The following is a 12,469-nucleotide window of genomic DNA, read 5'->3' as shown; positions in this document are numbered from 1 at the left end:
TCCTGTATTGCAGGCACATCCTTTACTGTATGAGCCACCAGGGAAGCCCATATACATACATACATATATATATATATATATATATATATATATATGGCCATTGGACAACATATATAATATTATATCTAACCAAGGATTAGATTAGATATATTTATCAGAATCAAGGATTCTGATAAGTGTTGTCCAGTGGCCTTCCTGAGATGCTGTCTCCATCTGCACTTCCTGTTTGCAGATGCACAGTTAGTACCACTTGCTTTTAAAATAAACTTTACTGCTTAGAACAGTTTAGATTTGCAGAAAAATTGTGATGATAGTACTGACGTCCCCATATATCCTGCACCCGGTTTCTGCTGTTAATTCTCCTATTAGTAATGTTTCCTTTTAGAAAGCTACAGCAGTAAATTAGTGAATTGGTACTGACACTTTATTACTAACTGAAGTCCATGCTTTATTCAGATTTCCTTAGCTTTTACCCAACATTGGTTTTTCCTGCCCCAGGATCCCATCTAGCACGCCTAGTCTGCAAGGTTTGGCTCGGTGGCATTTCATGAAAGGATGAAGACAAGTACCGTCAGTGAGTGAGAAGCCCAAGGAAAGTTTTGGTGAAAATCTCGTAAACATGGCTTTAGGAACTCACTGCCGTGTTTAACGAGATCTGGTGTTTGGGGTGAGCTCAGGTGGGTGTCCAGCATCTCTCATGTGACTGAGCAGACTGACGTTGAAGCTGAAACTCCAATCCTTGGCCACCTGATGCAAACAACTAACTCATTGGAAAAGACCCTGATGCTGGGGAAGAGTGAAGGCAGGAGGAGAAGGGGACAACAGAGGATGAGATGGTTGGATGGCATCACCGACTCTATGGACATGAGTCTGAGTAAACTCCAGGAGTTGGGGATGGACAGGGAGGCCTGGCGTGCTGCAGTCCATGGGGTCGCAGAGTCAGACATGACTGAGTGACTGAACTGAACTGAAGCAACCCCCTCCATCCTCACATCGTGACTTCAGTGCTGCCCAGGCCTTGAGGTGGCAGGGGTGCTCAGCTCTCATCTCAGGCCCCAGAGGAAACGGGCGAGTGGGGCAGGTGCAAGGGCCACATGGTGACCTGAAGCCACGGGCTCAGGATGGAAGCCGCGTCCTGCAGGCCCTGCTGAGTGGCTCGGGTGGGCTGGTGGGGGGCGCTCTGTCCCCTTTTCCGGAGGAGACAGCTCTGGGCCCCGCGTTCTGTAAGCTCTGGTTCTGTTGTCATCGTCTGTCCTCCCTCCCCACTGGACCCCATGTTCCAACTCTGGCCTTGTTTGCCGACTTATTTTTGCCAACTTTCCAAGTGAGACAAAGGTTGTGAGAGAACACAGTATTTGTGGCTGTGTTTTCAGCTGCTTCTCCGCAGCCCTCGCTATGAGCGCACAGTTCCTACCCCCTTCCTTTGTGCTTTGATGCTTCTTCTTGAGTGAAAGGGTTCCCAGGAGGCGCTAGTGGTAAAGAACCCACCTGCCAATGCAGGAGACAGACGAGAGGCGGGTTCAATCCCTGGGGGGGGGGGTGGAGATCCCTGGAGAAGGGCATGGCAACCCACTCCAAGTGTTCTTGCCTGGAGAATCCCGTGGATGGAGGAGCCTGGCGGGCTGCAGTCCAGGGGGTCGCAAAGAGTCAGGCACGACCGACGTGACTTAGCGCACGTGCAAGCATGGCTGAGAGAAAAGGAATCACGTTATCGATTTCTTGAAATGACGCTTCACAAGTGTGTTTGGATTGCACTCTATCCTTGGTGTCCATCTAGGCAGAGCAAAGCGATTTGTTCTAATAAATAATCAGGTGCCGATATCAAGTTAACCAGTGAAAATCTAGCAGGGTTCTTACTGTTAGCTGGGAAAAAAAAAGTGTTATCCTGTCCCTTTAGCAAATCTCTTGAGTTTTATCTGTCATGAAGATTTTCTAGAAATACTATTTAGAAGCTGTGCAATGACATAAACTGATTCCTTAAGGACTCTTGATTCAGAGATTAAAATGTTAAAAAAAAATAGAAACAGGAAATTTTTGTCCTATTTCTAAGACACAGCTTGTTTCCAAGAATTCTCCTCCTGCTGAATCTCAACAGACAATACCTGGCTCATTTTCTTGCCTCTGTGAAGAGAAGACAATAGAAACGAAGTGACAGCTTCTATGGTGGTTGTGGAAGAATCTCACTCCCTCAGAAGTGGTAGAAAGAGTCCACATCCTTATGGCTTAGGGTTAGGTTTAGGTTTAGGGTTAGGGTTAGGTTTAGGGTTGGGGTTGGGGTTAGGGTTAGGTTTAAGCTTGGTGTTTGGGTTGAATGGAAATGAAATCTGACTTTCCCATTTTTGCTCTCACATCTTTCACGTGCCACAGTCGTTGGGAATGATAACCTGTGTTTGTTAGGGTTAGGGTTGGGGTTGAGGTTAGGGTTAGGGTTAGGGTTAGTGTTAGGGTAGGGGTTGGGTTTAGGGTTAAGCTACGGGTTAGGGTTAGGGTTGGGTTGGGGTTGGGGTTAGGGTTAGGGTTGAGGTTGGTGTTGGGGTTAGGGTTAGGGTTAGTGTTAGGGTAGGGGTTGGGTTTAGGTTTAGGCTACGGGTTAGGGTTAGGGTTGGGATTGGTGTTGGCGTTAGGGTAGGGGTTGGGTTTAGGGTTAAGCTACGGGTTAAGGTTAGGGTTGGGATTGGTGTTGGGGTTAGGGTTGGGGTTGGGGTTAGGGTTAGGCTAGGGGTTAGGATTAGGGTTAGGCTTAAGGTTAAGGTTAGGGTTAGGGTTGGGGTTAGAGTTAGGGTTAGGCTATGGGTTAGAGTTAGGGTTGGGTTGGGATTGGGGTTAGTTAGGGTTAGGGTTAGGGTTAGACTTAGCATTTGCTTTGGACAGAAATGAAATCTGACTTTCCCATTTTTGCTCTCACATCTTTCACGTGCCACAGTCGTTGGGAATGATAACCTGTGTTTGTTAGGGTTAGGGTTGGGGTTGAGGTTAGGGTTAGGGTTAGGGTTAGTGTTAGGGTAGGGGTTGGGTTTAGGGTTAAGCTACGGGTTAGGGTTGAGGTTGGTGTTGGGGTTAGGGTTAGGGTTAGGCTATGGGTTAGGGTTAGGGTTGGGTTGGGGTTGGGGTTAGTTAGGGTTAGGGTTAGGGTTAGGCTTAGCATTTGCTTTGGACAGAAATGAAATCTGACTTTCCCCTATTTGCTCTCACATCTTTCGTGTGCCGTGGTCACTGGGAATGACAGTTTGTGTGTGTACACGTCTCTCCTCAGGCGATGGTTTGGTCACACGTGCCCATCTTTTCATAAACTTGTAGTTTCCTGGAATGCCTTTTCTTCCATCTTTTGTGTCCTAAATTCCAACATTTTCTGCATAGACTGTTTTAGACCCTCTTCCTGCCTCCTGTGTGGGCTCCGCAGGTCACTGTTTGTGCCCAGACTCTGGCATGGCACATGGCATCGTAGAGCCTCTCAGTCTTCAAGATCACGAGTCATAATGACAAAATGGTTGTGAACTTTAATGAACCTGACGCCTGAGCCCACTGCATGAGAGAAGCGTGTCCTTTATTCTCACAGCAGTCCTAAATCACCACCCCCACTTCACAGATACACTTCGGGAATGGCTCAGACAGTAAAGAATCTGTCTGCAATGTAGGAGACCTGGGTTCGGTTCCTGGTTTGGGAAGATGCCCTGGAAGAGGGCATGGCAGCCTGCTGCAGTATTCTTGCCTAGATAATTCCATGGACAGAGGAGCCTAGTGGGCTATAGTCCACAGCGTTGCAAAGAGTCGGACACGACTGACTCGCTAACACTTTCACTCTGCAGATAGGGAAGCGAGGCTTTGCAAAGGCTCACACCTGGCCCAGACCCATCACCAGGAAGGGCAGGACTGGAGGTGAGCCTGGCCACCAGGTGTGATGCTCTGTCCTCAGCTCTCTCCTTTGCTGCAGGGTCACTGCTGCCTTGCTCCCTTCAGCCCTCTGAGTCTCCACCCCATGTTAGAAAGCGAACCATTCTGGGGGTGGAGGGGTCTGTGTGAGCTCGCTCACCTCTTCCCCTCAGTGACCACCGTCTGCAGCTATCTCACGGTGGCCCCCCCCACCATCCTCCGTGCCGGGTCCTCTGTTGGCCCAGCCATCTAACACCAGGACTTCATTCCTGGACCGCCTGGGTCCATCAGCCTTCTGCTCCCCCTCTGCACCCACTGCTGTGCCTCTGGATCAGGTCAGCGTCTGCAGGTCCTGCCCCTCGCCAGTGATGCCTTGGAGAGCTTACTCCTTGGTCCCTGTTGGACGACTCAAAGACCACCCTTGGGTCTCAGTGAACCTCCCCACCCTCCAGCCCTCGTCCCTCTCCATTTCTTCCTCATCCTCTTAGATTCCACATGGGGAAGGAAAGCCATGCTCGTGGTCACAGGTTACAGTCCCAGGCATGCTTTCTCTTCTTGAAGCATCTGACTCACCATGGGCACTGGACGCTGGCTGCACCTCTGCAGGTCTGTCCTTGTGAACAGCCTCTAGGACAGGTGGCTGGAGCCCACCACATGTTCAGGACCTCCGGCGCTGACCTCACACCTGCTCACCTCCTGGCAATGCTGCGTCCAGCCCATCCACGCTCCCCAAGCCTCCTCCCACAGCATTCCTGCACTGACTTCACCTCCCTGCTGCTTCATTTCCGTCCTGTCCCAGGGGGAGTCTCTCCCCATCCTCTTATCCAGGAGGAACACGCTGGGGGTTGTCACTTTTTCTCTCCCAGAGGCAGCCTGTCACTCTCAACTGCATCTCTTCTCTTAGCCTGGGGTCACTTTCCAGGTGTCACTGCAGACTCCCTAGTCCTACCGTGCGCCCATACCTATTTTACCATCTTATTTTCTTTTCTTTCAGAGAAAATGTCTTAAAGATATGCTTATACTAAATTCTCTCCTTTCGCATTTACTTCTCCAGTGAATGGTATACTTTTTTTTTTTTTACTTTCAGCATTTAAAATTAATTCTTAGCATCTAGATGTCCTTGATCCATAGTTCATCAGGCACTCTGTCTATCAGATCTAGTCCCTTAAATCTATTTCTCACTTCCACTATGTAGTCATAAGGGATTTGATTTAGGTCATAATGGAATGGTCTACTGGTTTTCTCCACTTTCTTCAATTTAAGTCTGAATTTGGCAATAAGCAGTTCATCATCCGAGCCACAGTCTGCTCCCGGTCTTGTTTTTGCTGACTGTATACAGCGTCTCCATCTTTGGCTGCAAAGAATATAATCAATCTGATTTTGGTGTTGACCATCTGGTAATGTCCACGTGTAGAGTCTTCTCTTGTGTTGTTGGAAGAGGATGTTTGCTATTACCAGTGCGTTCTCGTGGCAAAACTCTATTAGCCTTTTCCCCTGCTTCATTCTGTACTCCAAGGCCAAATTTGCCTGTTATTCCAGGTGTTTCCTGACTTCCTACTTTTGCATTCCAGTCCCTTATAATGAAAAGGATGTCTTTTTTGGGTGTTAGTTCTAGAAGGTCTTCTAGGACTTCATAGAACTGTTCAACTTCAGCTTCTTCAGTGTTACTGGTTGGGGCACAGACTTGAATTACCGTAATGTTGAATGGTTTGCCTTGGAAACAAACAGAGATCATTCTGTTGTTTATGAGATTGCTTCCAAGTACTGCATTTCAGACTCTTTTGTTGACCATGATGGCTATTCCATTTCTTCTAAGGGATTCCTGCCCACAATAGTAGATATAATGGTCATCTGAGTTAAATTCACCCATTCCAGTCCATCTTAGTTCACTGATTCCTAGAATGTTGACGTTCACTCTTGTCATCTCCTGTTTGACCACTTTCAATTTGCCTTGATTCATGGACCTAACATTCCAGGTTCCTATGCAATATTGCTCTTTACAGCATTGAATCTTGCTTCTATCACCAGTCCCATTCACAACTGGGTGTTGTTTTTGCTTTGGCTCCATGCCTTCATTCTTTCTGTAGTTATTTCTCCACTGATCTCCAGTAGCATATTGGGCACCTACTGACCTGGGGAGTTCATCTTTCAGTGTCCTATCTTTTTGTGTTTTCATACTGTTCATGGGGTTCTCAAGGCAAGAATACTGAAGTGGTTTGCCATTCCTTTCTCCAGTGGACCACATTCTGTCCCCAAGAAAAGGAAATGCAAAAAAGCAAAATGGCTGTCTGAGGAGGCCTTACAAATAGCTGTGAAAAGACGAGAAGCAAAAAGCAAAGGAGAAAAGGAAAGATATACCCATTTGAATGCAGAGTTCCAAAGAATAGCAAGAAGAGATAAGAAAGACTTCCTCAGCAATCAATGCAAGAAATAGAGGAAAACAATAGAATGGGAAAGACTAGAGATCTCTTCAAGAAAATTAGAGATACCAAGGGAACATTTCATGCAAAGATGGGCTCAAAAAAGGACAGAAATGGTATGGCCCTAATCGAAGCAGAAGATATTAAGAAGAGGTGGCAAGAATACACAGAAGAACTGTACAAAAAAAGATCTTCACAACCCAGATAATCACGATGGTGTGATCACTCACCTAGAGCCAGACATCCTGGAATGTGAAGTCAAGTGGGCCTTAGGAAGCATCACTACAAACATAGCTAGTGGAGGTGATGGAATGCCAGTTGAGCTATTTCAAATCCTGAAAGATGATGCCGTGAAAGTGCTGCACTCAATATGCCAGCAAATCTGGAAAACTCAGCAGTGGTCACAGGCCTGGAAAATGTCAGTTTTCATTTCAGTCCCAAAGAAAGGCAATGCCAAAGAATGTTCAAACTACCACTCAACTGCACTCATCTCACATGCTAGTAAAGTAATGCTTAAGATTCTCCAAGCCAGGCTTCAGCAATATGTGAACCGTGAACTTCCAGATGTTCAAGCTCGTTTTACAAAAGGCAGAGGAACCAGAGATCAAATTGCCAACATCTGCTGGATCATCGAAAAAGCAAGAGAGTTCCAGAAAAACATCTATTTCTGCTTTATTGACTATGCCAAAGCCTTTTACTGTGTGGCTCACAATAAACTGTGGAAAATTCTGAAAGAGATGGGAATACCAGATCACCTGTCCTGCCTCTTGAGAAACCTGTATGCAGGTCAGGAAGCAACAGTTAGAACTGGACATGGAACAACAGACTGGTTCCAAATAGGAAAAGGAGTACATCAAGGCTGTATATTGTCACCCTGCTTATTTAACTTATATGCAGAGTATATCATGAGAAACGCTGGACTGGAAGAAGCACAAGCTGGACTCAAGATTGCTGGGAGAAATATCAATAACCTCAGATATGCAGATGCTGCTGCTGCTGCTGCTAAGTCACGTCAGTTGTGTCCGACTCTGTGCGACCCCATAGACAGCAGCCCACCAGGCTCCCCCGTCCCTGGGATTCTCCAGGCAAGAGTACTGGAGTGGGTTGCCATTTCCTTCTCCGGGCATGAAAGCAGATGACACCACCCTTATGGCAGAAAGTGAAGAAGAACTAAAGAGCCTCTTGATGAAAGTGAAAGAGGAGAGTGAAAAAGTTGGCTTAAAGCTCAACATTCAGAAAACTAAGATCATGGCATCCAGTCCCATCACTTCATGGCAAATAGATGGGGAAACAGTGGAAACAGTGGCTGACTTTACTTTTCTAGGCTCCAAAATCACTGCAGATGGTGATTGAAGCCATGAAATTAAAAGACGCTTACTCCTTGGAAGGAAGGTTATGACCAACCTAGATAGCATATTAAAAAGCAGAGACATTACTTTGCCAACAAAGGTCCGTCTAGTCAAGGCTATGGTTTTTCCAGTGATCATGTCTGGATGTGAGAGTTGGACTATAAAGAAAGCTGAGCGCCAAAGAACTGATGCTTTTGAACTGTGGTGTTGGGAGAAGACTCTTGAGAGTCCCTGGACTGCAAGATCCAACCAGTCCATCCTAAATGAGATCGATCCTGGATGTTCATTGGAAGGACTGATATTGAAGCTAAAACTCCAATCCTGTGGCCACCTGATGCAAAGAACTGACTCATTTGAAAAGACCCTGATGCTGGGAAAGATCGAGGGCAGGAGGAGAAGGGGACGATAGAGGATGAGATGGTTGGATGGCATCATTGACTCGATGGACATGGGTTTAGGTGGACTCCGGGAGTTGGTGATGGACAGGGAGGCCTGGTGTGCTGCAGTTCATGGGGTCGCAAAGAGTCAGACACAACTGAGCAACTGAACTGAACTGAACTGAAGATGTCCTTGATGGATCGTGGATGGATATCCTGTCTAACTTTATAGTCATCTGGTTATGACTTCTATTTTCCATGTTTTTAGCACACTAGTATTAAAGTCCTCTTTAGACTGATTTATTGTCTCGATTTCCTGTGGAGTGAATTCTCTGTTGACTTGTGCCCTCGTGGGCTGCACATCTGTTTTCTGGGATGGTCTTCCTGGTTTTTCTTCTCCATGACTCCTGGTTTATTGAGTGACTTCTCTTCCCCTACCCACTCAGACCCCCAGCTCAAAACCCATGTTTCAAGTGCCCTTCCTCTCAGTCCAAAGGCCTTGGATCTAAGCAGATCTCCTCCCTGCATCCCAAATACAGCAGTGAGCTTGAGTCAGGCTGGCTGCAGTGGGCATTCTTGTTGAGAAAGGAGACAATAAGGAAGGCAGGGCCGTCCCTCATGCAGACTGTTTCCAAAATCTGCCAGGCATGTCGTCACTTCTCAGCCGGGGCCCAGTCCTGTTCCTGGGAGGGAGGTTCCACGGCCCTGGGCTCCTGGCTCTGCCTTTTCTACAAGAAGTGGTCCAGGGGTTGCATCTGGGTGGCTGTCCGGACCTGCTTGCTGCCCGAGGCAATCTGGGGGGCTCCGAGTCCTCTCCATTGTGACTTCTTACTGTTCAGTCAAGTCTATTGATTCTCTTAAAAACTCCATGGTACTTATGTACCAGTTTATAATTCTTGGCTTTCTCATGGCTCAGAGATACAGAATCTGCCTGCAACGCAGGAGACTCAGGTTTGATTCCTGGGTTGGCAAGATCGCCTGGAGGAGGGCATGGCAACCCACTCCAGTATTCTTGCCTGGAGAATCCCATGGACAGAGGGGCCTGGTGGGCTACAGACCATAGCGTCACAGAGTCGGACACGACTGAAGTGACTTACCATGCATGCATGTTATAATTCTTTCCATGAGGCAGCAGGCACATTTACAGAGCTTTGTAACTCATTCAAGGTAAACCTCCCTACACTGGATCCCCCGTGAGGATCTATGGAACAAGACTAATGATTTAAAAGCACGGTTGTCTGGTTGAAGGGCCTACAAGACATGGTGCTAAGATTCTTTCTGTTTACTGGAGGCTTTTTTGTTTACGGGAAAGGGTATGGAATGTTTTACTTGAATCCGTCTGGTATCTTTCTTTAAAAGTTGAAGTGTCGTTGATTTACAGTGCTGTGTTAGTTTCCGCTGTACAACCAAGTGGTTCACCGACATATACATTTTTTCCCATATTCTCTTCCATTATGGTTCATCTCGGGGTGTCGAATACACTTCCCTTTCTTCATTCTGCATACGCCAATTTGCACCTGTTAACCCCAAACCCCACTCCATCCCTCCCCCAGCCCTGCCCCTTGGCAATCACCCGGCTGTCTCCACTGGAGATTCTGTTTCTGATTCACAGATAGGTTCATCTGTATCACATTTTAGATTCCGCATCTAGGTGATAGCCTCTGGTGTCGGTCTTTCTCTTTCTGATCGAGACTGTCTATCTTTCTGATATCTTATCGAAGGCTTTTCCCTTGAATCCTGTGAAGCTATGTTTTACTGCTGATGCCTTTAATTTAGTCTCTGCCTGGGCCATCTCTCAACTGAGAACTCCTTGCTGGCCAGAAAGACTATTCTAGACTCTTACGTCTCACGCACACGCTACTCGAAGACTAAATAGATTGTCTTTAGTTCATCTCTCTCCTCCCACATTTTATAACAAGAGGCAAGAGTAAGGCAGGTGGTGATTTCAAATTCTGTCTAGAAGTTTCCTGAGCTGATCCTTGTTGTTGTTGGGGAGTTTTCTGTATCCTGTGTCACTATATGCTTCAATGTGGCCAAGTTTCTGCCACCATGCAATGAGGTTTGCTTCCCTCTGGCTTCCAGTGACGTTTTCCACGCGCTTCCCTTAAAGCCCTTCCAACAGCCTCATCAAGGCCATTCAAACTTGGGCCTGGCATCCGGTCTCACATCCAGCGTCACGTGTTTCAGATTTTGTTTTGGCAGCTTCCCGCCCCAGCACCAAATCCTGTTCCAGGTCTCTTCTATTGCTACAGAACAAATCACTCCAACGTGTGGTGTGTGGAACAGCCACCGCTGACTGTGGTCATGGAACCTGCGGGTCAGATGTTCTGGAAGGCTGGCTGGGTGCTGCTCAGCTGATGGTGGGCAGGCGCAGGCTAAGTCGACTGGGAGCTCATGTGGCTCCACGTCCCAGGAGGCTCACTCGGACTGGAAGGTGATGCCTGTGGCGGTCTGAGAGCTGGCGTGGTCTGTTCCTTCAGTGTCTGCAGTGATGGTGGCTCCATGCATCCTGGGCTCACGGTGAGGTAGCTGAGCTCCAAGAGGGAGCGTCCTGAGCAGAAGAAGCATCCGGGGGTGAGTGAACCCGGAGACGGAGGTGGAGGTTGCAGCCTCTCCTCTCCTCGCCTTGGGGGTCAGGCCCCGTTACGTCTGCAGAAACTTTGGCTGCAGTGAGACCCACGTCCAGCCTGGAACACTTCCCTGGCTTTGTGCCCATCTTGAATTCATCTCTCCAGCTCGCAGCAATTGTCCTTTCTCGGGTCTTCCGTGATGTCCCCTGCATCACCCCCTGAGGCAGCCCCAGGTAAAAGGTGTACTTTTACCTTCATGTGTGACTGGATCCATGTGTGACTGTATGATAACCAGCCTCCCCACCAGACTTTAACTCCTCGGAGGCCATAACCTACACTTTCCCCTTAGCATTTGCGATCTCAGCTCCCAGCAGAGTGTGCGGCAAGTGTGAAAACTTTGGCAGGTACCTGTTGAAGAATAGGTGGACATGCTGGGCAATGCTTGGGGAAAGGATGAGATGGCTGGATGGCATCACCGATTCAATGGACGTGAACTGGGGTGAACTCTGGGAGACGGTGACGGACAGGGAAGCCCTGGCGTGCTGCAGTCTGTGGGTCCCAAAGTCATGGGGACGTGACTGAGCTGCTGAACAACAGCTGCCATGGGAAAAGCCCTACAAGCGTACCTGCTCTTTTCTCCACCTGCCCTCCTTCCCCGCACGCCTGGCTCACGTCTCTGTGGTCGCGTCCTGTGTCTCCCTCCCGGGTCCGGTCCTGTCACCTGGCGCTTCTTGTGCCTGGCACTGTGCCTGAGACTTCAGTAAACCTGGGAGCAAATAAGTGAGCGAGTGACTGCGTAGCATCGCATCCCGTCACACTGCCTGATTAGTGGCACTCCCTCTAACAGTCACGCTCCGGCTTCACACTGTTTGGGGCTGTGGTAGAGAAAGGAGCTTCCCTGCTTGCCACTGGGTAAGCTGAAAATTTCGTCTTTCCTGTTTGGGAGTTCGGGTGTGTTGCTGTCCGCAATGCTACAGACCCCCTAAGCCACGGTACCCGGGACAGGCAACTCATGTTCATCCTGCTTCCCACTCATCCAGACGTGTGCCTGTGCCCAGGTGCCCCCAGAGTCTACCATGGGCCCGCTAGCCTGCCTCTGTCTCTATCTCATCTGTATCCATAGATCTCTACCCATAGATCTCTATCATGAACGCAGTGCTACACTGAGGGTCCCAGCGTCTTAAAAAAACTTCACTTTGAACTTCCATTATTTCATCTTAATTCATTATAATAATCTCTTAAAATATTGTAATTCTCCTATTGCAGTGACTCCCCCGCCCAGCATATGAATGTTATCTTTATACATTTACTTTCATTAAAATTTCCAGCTATCTTTAGAATTTCTGTTTATTCCTAAATTCGAAAGTCCCAGGCTGTAGGTAGACATTTTTGTCTGCTCTCCCCACACGGTTCTGGAAAACTGCCTTTTCATGTGATAATATCAGCGTCTGCTGAGCTGTTTTACAAGAGACTCTTGTGAAATCTCTCCATCACCAGACTCTGACCAGGTGCTTTGTTAGCATGGCTGGAATATGTTGCATCCCCTTTAATTGTTTGTGTGTGGGGGAGATGCTACTAAAAGTGCTGTATATGAATTACTGTTGACACTTAACTCCTGGTTTCTTAGGCTCCAGTTAAGACCCTGGATCTGGATCCAGAGTGGACATCCTCTCAACGAAACAGCAATGTCCCCCTCTTCCTGATCCCTCATCTCACTCCAGCCCTGAACTCTGGCCATCCTTCTCACACTTTGAGTTTATATACATAATATTATAGTATCAGTAGATATGACATAGGATATGTATATGTTCCGCTGGTAATAGCCATACGTGTGTGTATAAAATACCAAACAGAGCAGAAGGCCTCCTGCTTGTCTCCACTCC

Source organism: Giraffa tippelskirchi, chromosome 8 (assembly GCF_054371585.1).
Source record: "Giraffa tippelskirchi isolate mGirTip1 chromosome 8, T2T-mGirTip1v1.2.pri, whole genome shotgun sequence".
Taxonomy (NCBI): domain Eukaryota; kingdom Metazoa; phylum Chordata; class Mammalia; order Artiodactyla; family Giraffidae; genus Giraffa; species Giraffa tippelskirchi.
The sequence above is the reverse complement of the archived record's forward strand: the minus strand, read 5'-3'. Positions refer to the sequence as shown.